The following is a 20,456-nucleotide window of genomic DNA, read 5'->3' as shown; positions in this document are numbered from 1 at the left end:
CTCCTCCTCAACTAGCTTCCCTTTACTCTTCCATTCTTCCAACTGCCTAAATTTATACTTTGAAGAATTCTCTCTGCTGTCTTTGTCTCCATGTCCTGGAGGAGTCATTCTCTGGGCCCTGCTGGTTCTTCCTTCAGCAGGTCTTACAAACCTGCCCTTTGTCACCTCAAGGCCAACTCATCTCCCAGACTGAAGTTAGTTCCCCACCAAAGGCAAATACATCTTCAGTTATTCATCCAGTGCGTGCACATGGTAGTGTCCCAGAAGGCATTTGTTAAATTAACCTGTTCTGAATGCTGTAAGTTCTATGTTCAGAAATCTTTCTGCCCCTCCCACTCCTACAAGAACTTTAACTTTCAAGGCTGTTCAAATCTGGTCCAGTCCTACCTTTTAAGGCGTGATTTCTTTCTCTTCTTTGACATTAATGTCACCTGTGTTTGCTCATGCCCTTTCCCCCTTCTTATCAAGAGCCTTTCTTCTCTTCAAGGTCCACCTCAAATCCCTTATCTTTCTGGAAGCACCTTGCCTGACAAGTCCCCCCCACCCCCCAGCAAACATGATTGCTCTTTCTGAGAACTCCTGCAGTCCCATTATACCACTTACTTAACAATTATCTACTCCACATTATTAGTCATTTCTTTGATGTTACAGTCATATCAGCAACTGCACTGCAAGCCTTGAAGACCTTGTGTGTGTGTGTGTGTGTGTGTGTGTGTGTGTGTGTCTGTCTCTCTGTCTCATTCATATAGTCATACACACACACACACACACACACACTAGGCGCTTATCACAATGACTTGTACAGAGGAAGGACTCAATATTTGTTGATTTTAGAAGGCTTACACGGGGATTCCCTGGCAGTCCAGTGAGTAGGACTTGGCTCTTTCCCTGCCATGGCCTGGGTTCAGTCCCTGTTGGGGAACTAAGATTCCACAAGCCATGTGGTGCAGCCAAAAAAAAAAAAAATTAAAAATAAATAAATAAATAAAATTTTCACCTAAATGTTTTACTGAGGTATATATCTGCATTTAAAAAAAAATCTGTTAGTGTATCTTTATTTCACTTCTGTGGGTCCTACTATGAATAGCTTTATTCATACAGTCCAAAGCCAAGGGGAACTCTGGAGGATGACAAGTTTCGTATAAGGGATGGACTCTCTCTTTTTTTTTCCTTTTAAGTAATTTATTTATATATTTATTTTTGGCTGTGTTGGGTCTTCGTGGCTGCACGCGGGCTTTCTCTGGTTGCATTGAGTGGGGACTACTCTTCATTGCAATGCACAAGCTTCTCATTGCGGTGGCTTCTCTTGTTGCGGAGCACAGGCTCTAGGCACACGGGCTTCAGTAGTTGCAGCACACAGGCTCAGTAGTTGTGTCTCATGGGCTCTAGAGCGCAGGCTTAGTATTTGTGGCGCTCGGGCTTAGTTGCTCCACGACATGTGGGATCTTCCTGGACCAGGGCCCGAACCCATGTCCCCTGCATTGGCAGACGGATTCTTAACTACTGCGCCACCAGGGAAGCCCGGGACGGACTCTTTCTTAACTTCACAGCATGCACCTGGCATTCCTGTGACATCTGCAGTTTACCCTTTGACAAGGACATAGTTTCATGTTGTAAGACTAATGCCTAAAACTCCCCCTGCCTCCCACCATAACTCTTATCTTTCCTTCACCACTGCCGTAGTGGGAAGAAACCCTCAACAGAGAGCTAAAACCTGACTTCTAGGTCTAGGCCTGCAGCTGGGTAACCCTGGGCAAGTCATTAACCCTCTCTGGGTCACACTTGCAATATCTCAGAAAGGGAGGGGGCTATACCAGATCATTAGAGCTGTTTTTACCATCTTCACAAAGGCAGCTGTTCTACACTGGAAAGTTAATGAGCTGAAATCTTACGCATTCTTATGTCACTCTTTGGCCCTTGTTCTGTCTTCCTAGTCACTTGATGGGTGAAGCAGAGACACAAGGCCTACCGGTCAGGGAGTCTTCCAAGAGCTAGAAGGATTAGGCGGTACTCTCATCTCATCAAGATTTGTGGTTGTCACTCTTTTTTTTTAACCTATTACTCTTAATACATTCTCAGTAGGTCTGAGTTCTCCCCTTCAGGTGCTGGGTGGTCTTTGCATGCTCCAGAGAATACGTGGGGAATTACTCCTTTGGGGGGCTCCCACCAACCCATGCATATACCCTGGATAGATCTGATATCTCTGCCCATGAAGTGGGTGAGGCAGCCCCTCCCAGGCCCATCCCGGGGAGAAATAGAGGTGGTAGAACAGGCAGGTGTCTTGCCCAGTTCCACCCTTTGAGAATGTGGCAGGGCTGAAACCCAGCTATCTGTGATGTGCCAAGCATATCCACTTACGTTCTGGAATCTCAAGCTCGGGGTGGACAGACCCAGGGCCCTGTTTTGGGCTGGCTGGGCTTGGCTCTGTGGTTGCAAGAGAGCCTACTTCTCATTGTGTGGGCTGCTGTGGCTATTCTTGAGGGAGTAATTGGGCAACTTCTCCATTTGCTCAGTAAATATTTACTGAGTGCCAGGCACGTTGCTGGCTGTGAACAGACAGAGGGTCCTTAGCCACATGGAGCTTATAGTTTTGGGGGCGCAGCAGTAAATATACAAAGTGTGTGTGATCATACATAGAAATCCGGTATGATAATACATACCATTTTGTATTATTACATATGCTGGTGACTCCCACATGTATAATTTCAGCCCAGTTTCTCCAACTTCAGCCTTGTATATTTTGCTGCCTGCTCAACACACCTAATGTCTAAAAGGCTTCTCAGTTTAACATTTCCAAAACAGAAAGAAGGCCCACCCCACCCCCTGTCCTCTCAAAGTCAGCCAATGGTGATTTCATCCTTCCAGTTGCTCAGGCCCCCAAAACTCTAATATCATCCCTGACTCCTCCCTTTTAATCCCACCTCCACTTAATCAATAGATCCTGTTGTCTTTGCCTTACATGTATCCAGAACCTGACTCTCACCATCTTCACCACTTTCACCCTGGTTTAAGCTACCACTGGCCTTTTAACTGACCTTCCTGCTTCCTCCCTTGTCTCCCGACAGACTATTTTCATCACAGCAGCCAGAGAGATGCTGTAAACTGTAAGTCAGACTTTGTTACTCCTTTGCTCCCCGTCTCATTCAGAGTCCTTGTGTTGGCCTACAAGACACGATAGGATTTTCAACACCTTGCCTTTCCTCAGCCATCTCTTGTTCTTCACCCCCTTTTCCACCCCCTAAAATCTGAATGGGTCCCTCTCTCTCCTCCTCCAAGGCTCCTCCCTTCTTGTCAGTCAAGGCCTTCCAGGCCATCCTTTTTTTTTTTTTTTTTTTTTTGTGGTACGCGGGCCTCTCACTGTTGTGGCCTCTCCCGTTGTGGAGCACAGGCTCCGGACGCGCAGGCTCAGCGGCCATGGCTCACGGGCCCAGCCGCTCTGCGGCACGTGGGATCTTCCCGGACCGGGGCACGAACCCGTGTCCCCTGCATCGGCAGGCGGACTCTCAACCACTGCGCCACCAGGCCATCCTTTTTAAAACTGATCCCCTTCCTTCCACTACCTGCTCTCAGCATTATCTACCACCTTTTCCCTATTTTATTTTTCTCCCTGGCACTCACCACCGCCTGACATTGGCTATCTCCCCTACTACGTGTGACCTGAGATTTTTATTTTTTCGTTCCATGGCACCTAGAGCAGCACCTGGCATGTAGTAGGTGCATAATAAATATTTGTGGATGAAGCTAGTGTGTAGAACAGAGTGGGTACAGTCTGTAGAAGAGCAGGAATGAGCAGCCCTGATTGCTGTCTCATCTTAGGTGGGTGGATGTATCCTAATGGACAGATTTAACTGCAACCTCAAAGTGGTGTTCTGTTCCTGGGACTGGCTTCTCTCTCGCCCCAGGCCTGGGTAAGGTCTCAAATACCTGGGATGTAATTTCCCGTGGTTTGGGAGCCTCTTGCTAGGAGTTGCTGGGGCTGAAGCAGGAGGACGAAGTGAAGCCCCTTACTAGGATCCCAACCAAGCAGTTAGCACTTCTTGTTATTTTACGTGTGCAACTATGTAAGAGTGGACCCTTCTCCCAGGCACACATGGTATTTGTGGTCATTAACTCAAGAGGTGGGTGCGGGGTGGTCTGATAGAGTGTGAGGCAGGAAGGCGGGTGACGTGGACTCCAGGCCTCTCTACCCATTGAATTGACTTGCTGGGGAATTTTTAGAATCATAGAATTTTAGAGCTGAAAAGGAACTTAAAGATTTCTTTAACCTCTTTTTCTTTTCCAGCTATTAAAAAGAGAATAAAGGTATGTCTACTCCCTGCCAAGTTCACAGAAATATGGTGCAAACTATATAAAAACTGCATAAGCTCCTTTAAGTTTTGAGTATGCTAAGGTCAAGAAATTGTGGTCAAGGTTGAGCATATTCAAAAGGGAGGGGGTGTGGTCTCTTTGCCACTTTCTTGAATGGTGATCTTGGGCAAGTCATTTGTTTGCTCAGTTAATCATCTCTTAAAAAAAAAAAAAAGATGATATTTCCAGTTTACTTCAGAGAGATGTTGTGGGGATAAAATAAACTAACATTGTTTTTAAAATCACTTTCATGGCTTAATGGTCTGCTCAGATATGAGGTCCCAATCCAGAGTGTGATCTGCCATTGATGGGAAATAAGGCCTTGGTTCTCTGCTCCTTCCTAGTTGTGTGTGCAACTTTAGACAGGCCTCTTGATCTCTTTGAGCCTCAGTTTCCCCATTTGTACAATGGGATGACTGCTGCCCTGCTCACCTCCCAGAGAGATTGTAAGAATCAAGTGCGATCCTGGATGAAAGGAGACTTTGTGAACTTATGAAGTTCCCATTATTCAAAGGTAGAGGATTTTTACACACAAAAACCATAGCCAGTGATTTTCCCCAGATCATTGAAGCTTACTCTTTTTTAAAGAGCAAAACTATAAAAGAAATGTTTAAAAACTATTTTTGGATGGGAATCTTTCTGAAACGGATGATATGCTTCCCAGCAAAGTATACTGAGCATGAATAACCTCCTCTTTGCAACTTGGGGGTGTTGAGTTTGGACCTGTATGTACAAAGCCCTGCTTGGTGGAGATGGGGACCACAAAAGCCTCTTTCTCTCAAAAGCCTTTATCTCTGAAAGAAGGTGAGGGTGAACTTGTGGCAGGTGGAAGGTAAATTGCTGAGGAAGAGCCCATTACACAGTGGCCTGCCTCGAGGTCCCAAGCAGTATTGGTGTGGGTAGGCTCTTGAACCCTGTTCTGGGCTCTGAATGAAAATAGCAGTCCTGCCTGATCAGTTACTGTACTCACGACAGTGTGAGGCCCCCAGGCTTTTCAGAATGTAGGACATTGGGTCCCAAACTAAATGGTTCCCAGCTGCTGTGCTTTTGGGGTTCACGTTTCCACCTATAATTGTTGCTCTGTCTTCTCCCTGGTAGTCAGTGTCACTTTTTTTTTTCTCATTAAAAAACTTGTGGTTAAATATACACAAGATAAAATATACCATCTTAACAACTTTTTTCTTTTTTCTTTTTTTTTTTTTGGCGGTATGCGGGCCTCTCACTGTTGCAGCCTCTCCCGTTGTGGAGCACAGCCTCCGGACACATAGGCTCAGCGGCCATAGCTCACAGGCCCAGCCGCTCCGCGGCATGTGGGATCTTCCTGGACCGGGGCACGAACCCGTGTCCCCTGCATCGGCAGGTGGACTCTCAACCACTGTGCCACCAGGGAAGCCCCTTAGCAACTTTTAAGTGTACAGTTCTGTAGCATTAAGTATATTCACATTGTTGTGTAGCCATCACCACCATCCATCTTCACAACTTTTTCATCTTCCCAGCTAAAAATCTGTACCTATTAGACACAGACTCCCCATTCTCCCCTTCCCCAGCCCCTGGCAACCACCGTTCTACTTTCTGTCTCTATGAATTTGACTACTCTGGGTACCACATAGAAGTGGAATCAGGCAATATTAGTCCTTTTGTGCCAGGTTTATTTCACTTAGCATAATATCTTCAAGGTTCATCTGCGTTGTACATGTGTCACTTGCCTTGCTTTTTAGGGGTGAATTCTATTGTATGTCTATACCACATTTTGCTTATCCTTTCGTCTGTTGATGGACACTTGGGTTGCTTCCACCTTTTGGTTATTGTGAATAATGCTCCTATGAACATGGGTGTACAAATATCTGTTTGAATCCCTGCTTTCAGTTCTTTTATGTATATCTCTAGAAGTGGGATTGCTGGATGATATGTTAATTCTGTGTTTAATTTTTTGAGGAGCTGCCATACTGTTTTCCTCAGCGGCTGCACCATTTTACATTCCCACCAGCAATGCACAAGGTTCCGATTTCTCCACATCCTAACCAATGCTTGTTATTTTCTGTCTTTTTGATAATAGCCATCCCAATGGGTGTGTAGAGGCATCTCATCATAGTGGTCACTTCTTGAGATCCTGACTACCAGGCTCAAATAGCAGCCCCTCCAGTTTCCTGGGGGAACATATGGCTGAGATTGTTAGACTCGTACCTAGAGAGAGAGTAGATGGGCTCAAAGTGAAGCCCGAGGGGCCCTCCAGAGAGGGAAGTACAGGAGTTTGGGCACGTAGATTCTGTGACATCTTTTCTGGTCAGTCAGAATCTGGCTTGCTTCTGGGTTTCTAATAATGTGGTCGATGGCTGGGATGGATGGACAGTGGCTTCCAGTTAAGCAAAGCAGTTCTTTGTTGTTACAATTCATGTGGCTCCCAAAGAACGTTACTGCTGTCTTACTCATATTGAGTGCTCCCTTTTGCACAAGAGATGCAGGACTATGGTTCAGGTGGGAGCACTTGGGATGGGTAAAAGGCAGGGAGTATTATAATGACATGGCCTCCTGGTGAGCTTGTCCGCTGCTCCAGGCCATGTGCTTCTCTCTAAGCTGTTGGGGACAAGATCTCCCTGCTTTCTGAGCCCACAGGGAAGGGGAACCAAGCTTAGTGTACCCTCACACCTCTGACCAGCCCCAGGCCCTCAACTTGTGTCCCTTATTGCCCTCGGAAAGGGGAACCTGTCAGGAAAAGGGCTGGCGCAGGGTATGGGGTGGGGGGAGTAGGGGGATGGGAACAGCTCCTCATTTGTACCTGTCTCCTCTGGGAGGCTGCCGCCAGAGCCCAAACCTAGGCAGCCAGCCAGTTACCAGGCAGCCTGGATCTTAGAGGCGAGCCTGTGGACTTGGAATTTTGTTCTTTTTAAGGGCTTGTAGAGATGAAATTAGCAACAGCTCACCTTTGCTGGGTGTGTACCATGTGCCAGGAGCCTCCTGTGCAGTATCTTGATTAATCTTCACATCCATCCTATGGGTGGATACTATTATTACCTTTTCACAGCGGAAGAAATGGAGCCTTAGAAAGGTAATGTCTCCTCTCTAAGGCCATGCAGCTTGTAAACAGCAGGGCCTGATCTCAGAGCCTGAGCTTTTGGCCCCTGTATAGTTTACCTTCCCAGGAATGGGAGGAAGAGAGCACAGGGTTTTTTTGTTTTGTCTAAACAAGAGTTTGTTATTGAGTACCTTAAGGCACCCTGCTCACCTTGTTCAATCATCTCTTTTGATTCTCCTCATTTTGCCTTATGAGAACATTCCTACCCAATTTACATAGGGGAAAGTAAACTGATTTCTGGTGGTCACAGGCTGAGCAGAGGCAGAGCTGGGACTCACTTTAATACTTTGACTCAAATTTCAGTGCTCTGAGCTCATTCCATTGTGCTGCCTCCCCCCATCCCCATGAGAAGAATCGGGAGGTGGCTGTGAAGTCTGCAAAGCTGCAAGGACTGGAGTCACTCCGCTCCCTTCCCATTGCTGTCTCCTCCTCCTCTCATTTCCTCACCCCCAGGCTATATCTCGGGGTCCCATGAGTCCATCATTATGCATCTAGTACTTGGCACTTTGGCACATAGTAGGTGCTCAGTAAATGTGCATTGCATGTTTGAGGGCTGAGTGTGGTGGAAGCAGTAGAATCTCAGCCAGATTGTTCCTCAAGAGGAACACCAGCAGAATGCAAACAGCATTGTTTTCTCCCTCTTCTCCCAGAAGGAACCTCCACTTCCCAATGCCCAGATGCCAGGGACTTGAAGAAAAGAGTGCCTTGGCTCTGCAGACTTTGAATTACCCCCAAATTCCCAAGGGAAAAGAGGCAACAGAGTTACATTAGCAAAGTGCTTGCAGGATCAGGTGTCATTCTTTGTAATTAATAAGACAAATGATCCCTTGCTATGTTCATTTTGCCATTTTCAAAGTGCTTTCTCAAATATTATGTGTCATTTGATCCCCACAACCATCCTGTTAGGTGATCAGGACAGGAATCATTTTTCCTGTTTTACCGATGAGGATACTGAGACTTAGGATGTTAAGAGCTGCCCAAGGTTGTTGACAAGTAAGTTAGGCAGAAGCCATGGGAGGCAATGGCCCCTCTGCTTTCTCATTGTGGTGAGAAAGCCTCAGGTCAGAGCCTCAGTTTCTGCATCTGTGAAATAGGGACAAGAGTAGACCACTTCAGGTATTCAGGGATTAAATGTGATGATTTGTGTGAAGTGATCAGTGCAATGCTCACACAGGGAGATGCTTAGCAAATGATGGCAGTAGGCCATTAATGACAATAACCTAGGCTAAGTTCATTGTTTCTTTGGGGACTTGTATTCTACTGACTCTTGTTCAGCTCAGAGTATTGGGAAGAGCAGAGTGTAGCCTCCCTTGCCTTGACCTGGGAAGTCCAACTCTGGCCACCCTCTGGCCCTTCCCCTGCACTCAGAGTGTATAGCAAGGGCTGACCCTGAATTTCTCTTGATTTGCAAAATCTGAGGTCTTTCAAAGAGGACGTTTATAAGGTAAGAGTTTTTCTTTTGGTAACAGGTAATTATGACAATTATGACAAATATTTTATTCACTTAGTATCCATTTGCATTTTTTTATCCTAGCTCCTCCAGCTCGTTAGCTGTGTAATCTGGGCAAGTTGTTTTGGATTTGGGGGCCTCACCTTCCTCACCTGTAAAATGGAGATAACAGTATCTACTCATAGGGTTGTCTTGAGGATGAAATGAGTTAAAGCACGTAAATGCTTAGACTGGTGCCTGGGGCATATTAAAATATTCAGTAAATAGTAGGTTATTTTTTTTCATTATTATCAGCATGCTTGGCACTGTATTTAAGCCAGCTGTCCCCAGCCTTCTTCTTCCCCCCAAGTTGAGATATATGGCCAATGAAGTTCATATACAAGACCTAGCTTCTGCTCTGTACCCTGGCTATTTACCATTCTTGTAACTCCACTCATTCAGGAAAACAAACGGGAAGCAAGTTGCACAAGAGTGATATTATTGCAGAGATAGCCTTGAATCTAGCTTCATTTTTTTTTTTTTTGCGGTACCCGGGCCTCTCACTGTTGTGGCCTCTCCCGTTGCGGAGCACAGGCTCCAGACATGCAGGCTCAGCGGCCATGGCTCATGGGCCCAGCCGCTCTGCGGCATGTGGGATCCTCCCGGACCGGGGCACGAACCCGTATCCCCTGCATCGGCAGGCGGACTCTCAACCACTGCGCCACCAAGGAAGCCCCTAGCTTCATTTTTTTTTAAATGTGAATCATTCACAAAAACTTGAGAACTTCAACTCTTGTTAGTTACAGATCTCTTGCAATGTCCCGCATATTCTTGCCGATTCCAGCAACAACTAGTAGCTACTTTTCTGGGCTCTCTTGGAACAGATGCAAACACTTCTTGCCTGGTAGGTTCAGGGCTCGGGAGTGCCCTCAGTGTGCTCATTCTCAGCTTGGCAGAACATGTCTGGGTCTGCTGGGGCTTCCTTCCTGGAGCCTGGCACCTCCTCCATGAACTTCCAAGAAAGCAGTGATAAACATCACAGCAGGGCCACTTGTCCACACTTGATACACAGCTCCCTGCAACTGGATTCAAAAACAGTTGTTTTATAGTTATTATATACTGCTGTTTATTGAGTACTAACTGTGTGGCAGGCCCTGCGGTAGGTACTTCATACACATCTCCTCTAATCCTCCTGTTAATTCACTGCAAGTGATGTTGTCCTCATATTAGGGGAGAGGCTCCGTGTATACTAACTATTGCGCCCAGGGTCACATGGTGAGAAATGGAAGATATCAGATCCCAGGTTACTGTTTTCCATTTTCAGCCCTGCATTCCTTCCATGAAACACCTGCCTCACTGTCAGTTTCAACTGAGGGCTCACCGGGCCCTAAACAGGTATAGCTGGTTTACTGACGTCATTGCCACCCATGACTATCAAATAGTCTGCTTCTGCCAGTTCTTGCACTATGTATCCCGAGTATGTTAGGAAGTGCACTTTGCGACAGCCTTCATGGGTTTGTCCCCCCTTCCACCTCTCCCCACCTACCCCTACTGCAGTGTCTGCTAAACAGACCACACTATCCTCTGTAACATGGGATATCACACATGGCATTGATTTTTTTCACTTATGCAGTGCGCTCTGTTCCCCCAAAATAGACTGTCACGTGGCCGGAGCATTTCCTTTCACGAACCCTCACAGCAGCTCCAGGAATCATCACCCCTGAAGCAGTCCCGTTTATGTGGTGATTACCACGTGCATTAGGCACCCTACTACATGTTTGACATCACTGCCTTCAGTGTTCACGTCAGCCCCAGGAGGTAGGCATAATTACCTCCACTTTACAGATGAGGAAGCTGAGGCTCAGGGAGGTTAAGACCCTAGTCCACGAAAGTGGGGGAACTGGTGTTTGAATCCTAGTAGTTGTACCCCAGGGGCCTGTATCTTAACCGCTATGGGAAACTGCCCCTAAATATTCACCGTAACTGCCTTGTCCCGGCCGTGGTGTTAGCACAGGGCGCAGCGTGAAGAGTCAGTTCCTTTCCTCAAGGAGCTCACGGTGTGGTGGGCTGAATAATACTGAGCTTCTGTGATCTGTTTTTATTTATTCCATTTCCATGTGGGCACACCCAGGTGTGCAGATTCATGACACACAGCTCCAAGGTTGCAGGGTGAGCTGAGGGGACAGTCCCCGGCGAGCTGGCAGTGCTCTGTACGGCTGTGTTTATGCCCCAGGTTTACTTCTCCGTTTGCTGTTTGCCCTTCTTCCCTCTGGGCTCTCACATCAGGTTCATAGAACCCCGAGCTCATCTGGGTCTGGCCCAGTGTGATATTCCTGTTTGTGGCCCAGTGCAGGGCTGGCTGGTGAGGACAAGGGAAGCCTTATTTGACTGGAAACTCGCTGCTATTATGGCTTTTTATAAGACCCCAAATTATTTTTTGAAACATGCTGTATGCGCTGTTATTTGGTCGCGCTCCCTGAGGAGCAGAGTGGGCTAGTCTTTGGAGTCCATAGGCAGAAGGAAAGCTACATTGGACCCTTTAATCTGTAGCTGACCCCGCCTATCTGAAGCTGAGCTTAGCGTTGCCCTGCTTTGATGTATGTCCCATGGAAGATCCAGGGCCTGGATGTCTGGTCCATTTTTGGCATTAAGCACGTTTTTCCGCAGCCCCGGACAGAGATTCTCAGTCTGCTACTGTTGACAGCACCACTCCTTGGGCATTCATCTATGCCAGGGGCCTAGGCCCAGGGGAAATATCCAAGGAGAGACTTCAGCCTGTGGGCCCTGTTCTGCATGTGTCTGGCTCACCACCCGATGCTGGTTTGGATATGGATTGATGGGGACCCCTTTTGTAGGCTGGGCCTGGGGCCTCAGTTTTTAGAGGTGAAGTGATCCAAAAGCTGTGGGGCTGCTCAGAATCCACCCTTACCTTTTAGAAGAGAATTGGCATTAATAAGGAATTCGGCTGGAGGAACTGGTTCAGAAATGTCAAGCCCCTGGTCTGTGGTCTGTCCTGTGCAGTCAGAAGTGGAGCTGGTACCTGACCCAGGGAATTGACTCCATTTCCTGTGTCTTTTCTGTACATCCTGCCTCATTCCCGTGTATGCATATTATACACGTATGTCTCATCATCCATGATGGCTTACAGTCTATCTGGGGGAAGGAGCAAAGACAAATAGAGGTGTGATACAATTTCAGGCAAGATAATGTGTAGACAAGTGCTGAATCATGCGGTGTAGACAGGTAGAGACAAAGGCAACGTGTAGACACTTGAGAAAGAGTCGAGGTTGGATAGGGCAGATATTAAGTGTAAGTGAGGAGAGTTTACAGAAGGGTTAGTGATTTGAGTAAGGGGTGCAGGTTGGAGAGAAGCAAGTAATACGATTTTCTTTATTGTAAAAGCAGTCTGTGTTTATGTAAAAAATGTGAGCAATACCAGAAAGCCCAAAGAAGAAAATCTCCTTCATATTCCCACCACTCAGAGGGAGTCTCCATTCCCGTTTGGCGTTTGTTCTTCTAGCCTTTCTTTCTTTTTTATTTTTTAGGCAGTAGAATCAAATTGGCGGTGTACACCAAGGTTAAGGGAAGGTCTCGAATAGCAAATGGGGAGCGTAGGTCAGAGCAAGCCTCTGCTGGTTCCTTACACATGGAGTGCAATGAATGAAGTGCTTCAGGAAGAGGCACCCAACATCCGTGAGCAGATGGGATCGGAGCCTGTGAGGAAGCAGGGCCTCCTCCACCCAGAGCTGGGACTCAGATTTCGTCGCCCACTGCAGAAGAGTCTCAGGTTTACTCCTCACTGCTGCTTCCCAGGGGGTCAAGGGAAAGAATTTGTCCTGAGTCGTCTCAAAAGCTCGCTCCCCCCGACACACCCCCATCCCACAGACTCCTCTCTTTCTTACTTACCATCCGGTTTCTCGAGGAGAGTTCTCCTCCCCTGGAGTTGGGGCCACACAGCCGATTTTGCCACACCACAAAGCTGTGCTGCTACCTGAGGTCATTTCAGGGGAGAAACTATATATAGCGGAGGACTAGCATCAGGACATCTCCATGTTGTTCTGACCGTTTAGCATTGCCCTTCAGCTGATGCAGACAGGGTCACCTGGGACTCAGCGCCCGTCAGATGGGCTCTGCGTTGTATCTTCAGCGCTCTCTCTGTGTTCCCCAGCCAGTGCTCACCCACACAGGACCGGGGTTCTGACCCCTCCCAGTTCCAAGAGAGCCTTTAAAGGAGCTGCCTAGGGAAAGGGGCAGTAGGGAGAGTTCAGAGCCCAGAGTTCTCTTCCAGCTCAGCCACTTGGCACCTGTGTGGCCTTATGCCTATGAATCTCTGGCTCATCATCTGAATGATAAAGAAATTGGTCTGGAACAGGTATTTTTGTTTGTTTGTTTGTTTGTTTGCAGTACGCGGGCCTCTCACTGTTGTGGCCTCTCCCGTTGCGGAGCACAGGCTCTGGACGCGCAGGCTCAGTGTCCATGGCTCACGGGCCCAGCCGCTCCGCGGCATGTGGGATCTTCCCGGACTGGAGCAGGATCCCGTGTCCCCTGCATCAGCAGGCGGACTGTCGACCACTGCGCCACCAGGGAAGCCCAGGAGTTTTGTACTATTGGTTTAAGCCACTGGAACCCTTTCAGATGCAAGCTTACAAGGTAGCCTGATATATACAACCAAATGGGCGTGCCCCTGGTTGAGGCTGGGGACACTGGAGACCCAAGAGGTTCCATTGAAGTCTCAGGGTCCCGCAGAGTGCACAATTTGAAAACCACTAGGTGAGACAACCCTCTGAGGTTTCTTCTTCTAGACTTAGGATTCATGGTCTGGCCTTGCAATGGCCTCTGGCATAAATGACCCATCAATAGGGGTGGAAACTTTGTGACCTCTTGGAGACTTTGATGGTCATCTTGGGGGAGGGGAGAATGGTACAGGGACAGAAATCTCGGGGCAGAGGTTTCTGTAGTGGGGGCAGCCCAGGGGAGCACAGTTTGCAGATCCAGTTGGATGTGCTGGCCCGCACTGCCATGGGCTATTTTTCTCCAGCCTGCTCCCGCTTGCCTTTCCTTTGAGTGCTGGTTTGTCCCAAAGATGAGATGAAAATGAGGATATAATGCACTTCAGGCAAGGAACGTGCATTTAACTTAAGTTGCCTGGGGCTGAGTTACATACTTGATACGTGGAGTATTTGTAGAGCATGGTGGTACCTTTGGCAGGAATCAGAAAGCCAGGATCTGGGGCCAGTTTTCTTCATTCAGCAAGTTTGTTTGTCAGGCACCTGCTTTGTATTCCTGCAGAAGCATAAGGGAGATCCCAGCTTTGTTAGGACCCCTTGATTTCGAGTTAACAGAAACCAGCTGAATCTAGCTTAAGCACAAAAGGTGATTAATTACAGGGTTTCAGGGGGTGCGCAGGACCCCACGGCAAGATTGCTGCCTGGCCTTAAGCAGGGATTGGAAAAACCTTGTCAGATTCTCCCTCTTCCCCTCAACTCGGCTTCTCCTTGGGCTTCCTCCTGTCTCTGCAGCCGGGCTTCCTCCTCCTTCAGGCCACACGGCCCCAGTGTTCCTGCTGCAGCTCCAGCCACACTCAGGGGGGCTTAGCTCTCCCAGCCCAAAGTCCAGATTACCAGAGCAGTGGGTCCAATTGGCCCAGCTTGGTCCACTCAGCTCCAGCCAGGGGGTGGGGTCACATGCAGTAAAACCTGTCTCGTGGGGGCCACTTCTGACCCCGTGCGGATGCGGGGCAGCTCCAGAAGAGGGGCAGTCGTGAGCCGCACAGACAGCTCCAAAGCTGTGAGCTCCTCCAGCCCTCGGTGAGGAGCTCCAGTCCCAGGGCAGGAGCAGGTGTAAGAGGAGCACTTACTAGGCTCCCAGGGAGGCAGGAAGAGAAGTGACCCTTGGCAGAGCCTGCTTGTTGCTGAGTACACGGCTCTTCCAGTTGGGACTGTCAGACGGAGGCGGCAGGGCTCCCCGGGCTGGTGTTGGCAGTGTTCCCCACAGAGCAGGGGCCCCTCCGCGTTAGCTCAGGGGGAAAGGGTTTGTTGGCAGGATTACAGCGAGGCAGCCGGCCTCATGGGAGCTGGGCCTGAAGAGCAGTCAGGAATGGAGGCGGCTCTGTCTTTTGGGGGCTGTTGGCCTCTCCGCTTGTGTCTGAGCATCTGCTCCTGGCTTCCCCCTCCGTAGACCCAGCCTTCTCTTCTTACTCATCGGCTTGTTCCGTGACTGAGCACACCAGTGCCAAGTTCTGGCAGCGAGTAGATTGGCTACTCTGTGGCCAGGGACCACCCAGGTACAGGCAGCAGGTGGGCGCCTGATCCTGCAGGATGCTGGGCTGCCCCTTTCAGGGCTCTGGGCAGGGCAGGTGTTAAGAAATGGTCTCCTCATACCTCCTGCAGTCAGGGGGAATGCTTGCGGACAGAGGAGAGGGGAGCCTGGAAGATGGAAGAGAGGAGGGGGCTCAGGAAGGGGGACCAGTCTGAACTGAAGCAAGGGTGCAGGGAGGGGCCGGGGGGCCAGTGTGTGCTTCGGGGAGGGGACAGTAAGAGGCAAGGCCTGAAAGGCACCTTGAGAGCTGAGCTGTGGGCCAGGGGTGTGGAGGGGATGGGGAGCCACTGGGAACGTGTGGCCAGGGCACGCTGCCGGGGACTTGAAAGGGTACCCTGGACTCCGAGGCTGAGAAGGATGGCTGGGGAAGGGATGGAGCATGGCTGAAGACAGCCAGGCCAACTAGGGGGAGGAGGGGAAAGGTCTGCCCTGATATGTTGGGAGTGGAAGTCCCTTTGAAGAAAGAATCCACAGGATTGGGTGACAGGTTGTCGGAAGCAGAAGGAGGGCCAGAGGTGTGGGGGGAGGGGTGGGAACATTGGGGAGGGCCTAGCGACACTGGGAACTTGGGGAAGGGAGGCTCCTCTAAGGAGAGAGATCGTTAGCCTTACAGAGCAGCAGGGCTGCTGGAGTGCTTGTTGTTTTATGTTGGGAGAGCTGAGCAGAGTTAACAGAGAAAGGGAAGTCCCAGGCTAAAGGAAGGAGACTTCTGGAGAATGGGCCCTGGGCCCACCAGCTCTGCTTCTCAGGAACTGTGATGCTGCCCAAGGCGCTCAGCTTCCTCATCTTCAAAATGGGAACAATATCTGCCCAGTCTTCCTCCTAGCGATGTGAGGAAGGTCAGAGGTCACACACATGGTGATGCCTTGTGCACAGCAAAAGCTTGTACAGATGCGGGCAGCCCTGTTACTGTGGCTGTTGGTGTGCCGGCCTGCACGGTGACCCCCTCTGCAGGGTCAGGGAGCCTTCCTTCCCGTAGCCACCCCCGACTCCCGGATGATGTTGCTGCCAACTCCATGTTACCTGGGGTCATGTTGAGATCAGCACCCTTCTGGAATTTGAGCCTGGGGGTACCTGGATGGCCGATTAGGTCTAAGATTAGTCACCCCTCACCAACTTCAAGCATTCTCCTGATGGGTGCTGTGTGTGTGGAGTCCAGTGGGCCGACTGAGGCTGAGCTCTCCCTCCGGGAGAAGGAGAAGAGGCAGTTGGGGAAGGGCGGGATGTGGGCAGGCTGAACCATGTACATTTCAGAGTGGAGCTGGAAGGTGATTTCTCCCCCGCATGGGCCTCCTTGGCCTGTTCCCCAAAGAGAAAACCACGGAGCACTTGTTTCAAAGTTCCCAGGAAAAGGGGAAATGATGAAACCTGCATCCTGTTTTGCCACCAGCCTAGGGAGGAGGACCCAGGTGGGGACAATAGATGGTGGCAGTGACAGGAGTACTGGTGAAATCCTGGGGCCTGCAGAGTTGGGGCAACAGAGGCTTGAGGAGGGGACCCAAGGTCAATGAGGGGAGAGCGTGTGGCCCTCCTTCCCGTTCTGTCGCCACCTTGCTCCATTTAGTGGCATCCGGCAGCCTGATAGCCTGCTTCGTTTTCCCCAGCCACCCCTCCCTCAGGATGTGGCCCGGCTTTCCCCTGCTGCCCACGTCCTGTGCTTCCTGGCTTCCTCCGGGCTCACCTGCAGCTTCCTGTCTCTGGGAAGGCCGACTTCCTGTGCCCTCCTGTCTTTGGTTTGGGTCTTTCCCTGGTGCTTTCTCTTTTTCCCCCTCCAGCCCCTTTGGCTGTTTCTGTCTGTTTCACTCCTACAGAGCCTCTGCTCCTCCCAGCCCAAGTGAGACTTTGTATCCTCCTGCCAGCTCCTTTCCAAACTCGGGCCCCTTGGAGTATTACTTTTCCTAAATCGCAGCAGCTGTGCATTTTGCTGGCCTACCCAGCTGTTCTTGTCCTTGACCACAGAGGTCATGTCATTTATGACAATAAATAGAAAATGAGAATGAGAGGGTTGCCCGGTGCCTCTGGGCTCCCCTTCCAGCTGCCTGCAATCCTACTGGGAAACTAATAGTAATAAAAATAATAAAGCTAATGCTTATGCTCTGCATTTTCACTTATCATTTTCCAGATGCTGTGCTAAATATTTTACATGCCTTATTACATTTAATCTTCATAATAACCTAGAGACATAAGTTGTATAGTCATCCTCTCACAGCTGAGGGAAACTGAGGCTCCAGAGGTTATGTAAGTTGTCTGACATTACCTGCGAGTAAGCGGCAGAATGAGAGTAGAACTCGTGTGGGTCTGACTCCCATGCCCATCTCCTAACGTTGGCGACCTATCTGCCTTCCACTGGAGGAGGAGAGTTGCCACAGGGCCAGGCATCCCCTCAGCCCACCTAAATTTCCAAGTTCACCTTTCCCCCAGTTGCCTGTTGAAACTAGTAACTAGCCCAGATAAGGAACCCTTACAGTGTCCTTCTCAGAGCTGTGCTTTGTTTCTCGTTTCTCCGTACCCCAAACAATGGAAGGACCTTCAGGTGGCAGGGCTCATAGTATTTCTCTTTGCTGTGGACTCCCCCATACCAGTGTCCCATTTTACAGATGGGAAAATGCCTCCTAGTCTTTTTTTTTTTTAATTCTTATTGGAGTATAATTGATTTACAGTGTTGTGTTAGTTTCAGGTGTACAGCAAAGTGAATCAGTTATACATATACATATATCCACTCTTTTTTAGATTCTTTTCCCATATAGGCCATTAGAGAGTATTGAGTAGAGTTCCCTGTGCTGTACAGTAGGTTCTTATTAGTTATCTATTTTAGATATAGTAGTGTGTATATCTCAATCCCAATCTTCTAATTTATCCCTCTCTCCCCCACCCTTAACCCCGGTAGCCATCAGTTTGTTTTCTACATCCTCCTAGTCTTAAGAACTTAATTTGACATTATCCAGACAAAGGAACTTCAGAACTAGAAATAATAGTCTAATCTCTTGACTTCCATTCGATACTCTTCCCACTGAGATCATGTTGCCATTCTGTTCTGAGTGTGCTAGAACTATGCCCCAGAGGTTGCCTCTTCCACACATTCTGTTTAGAACACTTCTGCTCTTTGCAGTCGGCCCTCTGTGTTCTATTCTTGTCTGTGAGCGGTGATCATCAATGGGAGAGAGATTGAATCAGAATCTCTGGGGATTGGGGCATATAGGAAGTTTGAAAGAGCATATTCAGTATCGTAATCACATCTTAGGTTTGGAAAATAAACCATTTTTAAAATGTAAACTATCAAAGGTAGAGTTTGGCAGAAATCTTGCCTGATGCTACAGTAATTCCCAAGTCGGGCATGGCACAGTTTTGTGTGTGTGTGTGTGTGTGTGTGTGTGTGTGTGAGTGTGTGAGTGAAGACTGTATTTATCAAAAGGGTGTGTGCTTAAAAAGGCTGGGAAACGCGATTTTCCAACAGGAGACTGTATTGTCTTGTCGTTCTGTGTCCTGCGGCCCTACAGGTGTTTACTGGAGGTGCCTCAGGATGGCTCGCACTATATGGGGGCATCCTGCCTGCCTTGTCTCGGTTGGACCAAACCCTCTTGGGGCTCTGGGTGGCCTACCCGATGGCTTGTTGTATGCCAAACGAAGGTGATATCTAGTGTGGAGGCCCGGTCCTGGAGAGTTCAAAGCTAATCTGAAGTATATACCTTCATAAAGCTCAGACGTGCATTGAGTTTGTATATCCCTGGCCCCATGCTTTGTCCTGGGTATGCAACTGAACAAAACAGGTATAGTCCTGCCCTCATAGAACCCACAGAGTAGTGGGGAAACAGATTATGCCCAAATAATCAAAATGCATATGACAAAGGGGCGAAGAGGGTGTTGGGAGAGAACTGTGGGGTAGGGGGAATGAACTATTTTGGGGTGGACGATCAAAAACACTTCCCTGACGAAGATGCCTAAGCTGACACCTGAAGGCTGAGACTGAGGGAGCCACGTTTGTCTCATGTGACCACACTCCACTTTGGCCAGGACTGCTTGCTGGCCCATGAGACACCTCTAGATAAATTAGAAGGAGATGCTTTTGGGCAGAGGCAGTCCTGCTAGGGCCCGTTGCTGATGATTGAACATGAGCTGGCCCCTGGTCCTGGTGCTTATGTGCTGGGTACAGTCCAAGGCGGGGAGGTGTGGGGGGAGGATTACCCAAGCCAGATAGAAGGAACTGCATGAGTGAAGGCCCTTGGACAGCAAACAGCTTGATGCCTTCCAAGAAGTGAAAGAAGCCATTGGAAGAAGCAAGTTGCCACCTCAGCTTTTCTCCCCTGGTAAGGAGGTATTTTCCCTTTCAAGGAGAAGGGAGAGAGAGGCCGTGTCTGGGGCACTGTCCAGAGCTGCGAGGCTGTCCAACAAGCACTTGGATTCTGGCTTCCATGGGGCCATAGTTAGTTGGTGAACGTCTGCTCCGACCTTCTTCCCACAGCAGATGTCCCTTTCACAGTGTCCTAGGAAGAGAGAAGGACCCTTAGGAGGGAGTTCTGGGGAAGCCAGGACAGAGACCAAAGCCCAGGGCCTTCCAGCTTCCATTCAGCCACCCCAGGACAAGTACCTACTCTGTGCCAAGTTCTGTGTTAATCTTGCCAATTTGGAATATCATGAACCTTTAACCTTTTTCTTTGTCTTACCTGGGACACACAGCCTTTCATTCCACAGGTAGGGATGATGGACTCAAATGCGAATGATGGCTGCTGGGTGCAGAGCTCTGCTCGCCTTGGGGGAGGAAGTGGCATTTGAGTTCGGTCCTAGGTGCGTGGATGCACATGGACCATTAATTTATGGAGTGGACTAAACTCTAAGCTCTTGAAGGGAGGGCTCCTGTTGTTGATGGTGCATCTGCAGTGCTTAGCGTGATGCCTGGCTCGTCACAGGTGCCCAGTATGATATAGAGATTTATTTGGAGATTCAGCATCTCTCCAGGAAGGCTGTCCAAATTCGAACCCAGGTTTCTGTCCCTTTGCCCGAGGCCTGCCACTGGCCACAGCTACCTAGTGACAGAAAAACTAAGGGATGTTTGAGGAACTTGAAATCATGTCTTGGGGAACTGGGACTGCTTGGCAAGAAAACACAAAGGCACAGGGGGATCAGGAACGTGGTCTTTAAATCCTCCAAGAACTGTTGTCGTGATACTGTTACCAGTTACTGAGCCCTTCCTTTGTGCCAGGCACTGTGCTAGGGGCTTAACGTATGCAATCTCGTTTAATCCTCGCAATAATCCAAAAAGGAGAATATTATTATCCATATTTGATAAGGGAG

At 49.0% G+C, this 20,456-nt stretch overlaps 1 protein-coding gene across 2 annotated transcripts in view; it reads left to right on the top strand.

Moving 5' to 3' along the window:
- UBTD1 (ubiquitin domain containing 1) overlaps positions 1-20,456 on the top strand; it is a 52,159-nt gene that overhangs the window by 2,159 nt on the left and 29,544 nt on the right. The window contains exon 2 of one of the 2 annotated variants that reach the window (XM_060034353.1): positions 3,066-3,104. The exons of the other annotated variant lie outside the window; for it this stretch is intronic. The gene's annotated coding sequence lies outside the window, so the exon portion shown is untranslated. The remainder of the gene's footprint in view (positions 1-3,065; positions 3,105-20,456) is intronic. 2 annotated transcript variants of the gene reach the window in all.

This window comes from Delphinus delphis, chromosome 16 (assembly GCF_949987515.2).
Source record: "Delphinus delphis chromosome 16, mDelDel1.2, whole genome shotgun sequence".
Taxonomy (NCBI): Eukaryota; Metazoa; Chordata; class Mammalia; order Artiodactyla; family Delphinidae; genus Delphinus; species Delphinus delphis.
The sequence above is the reverse complement of the archived record's forward strand: the minus strand, read 5'-3'. Positions and strand labels throughout refer to the sequence as shown.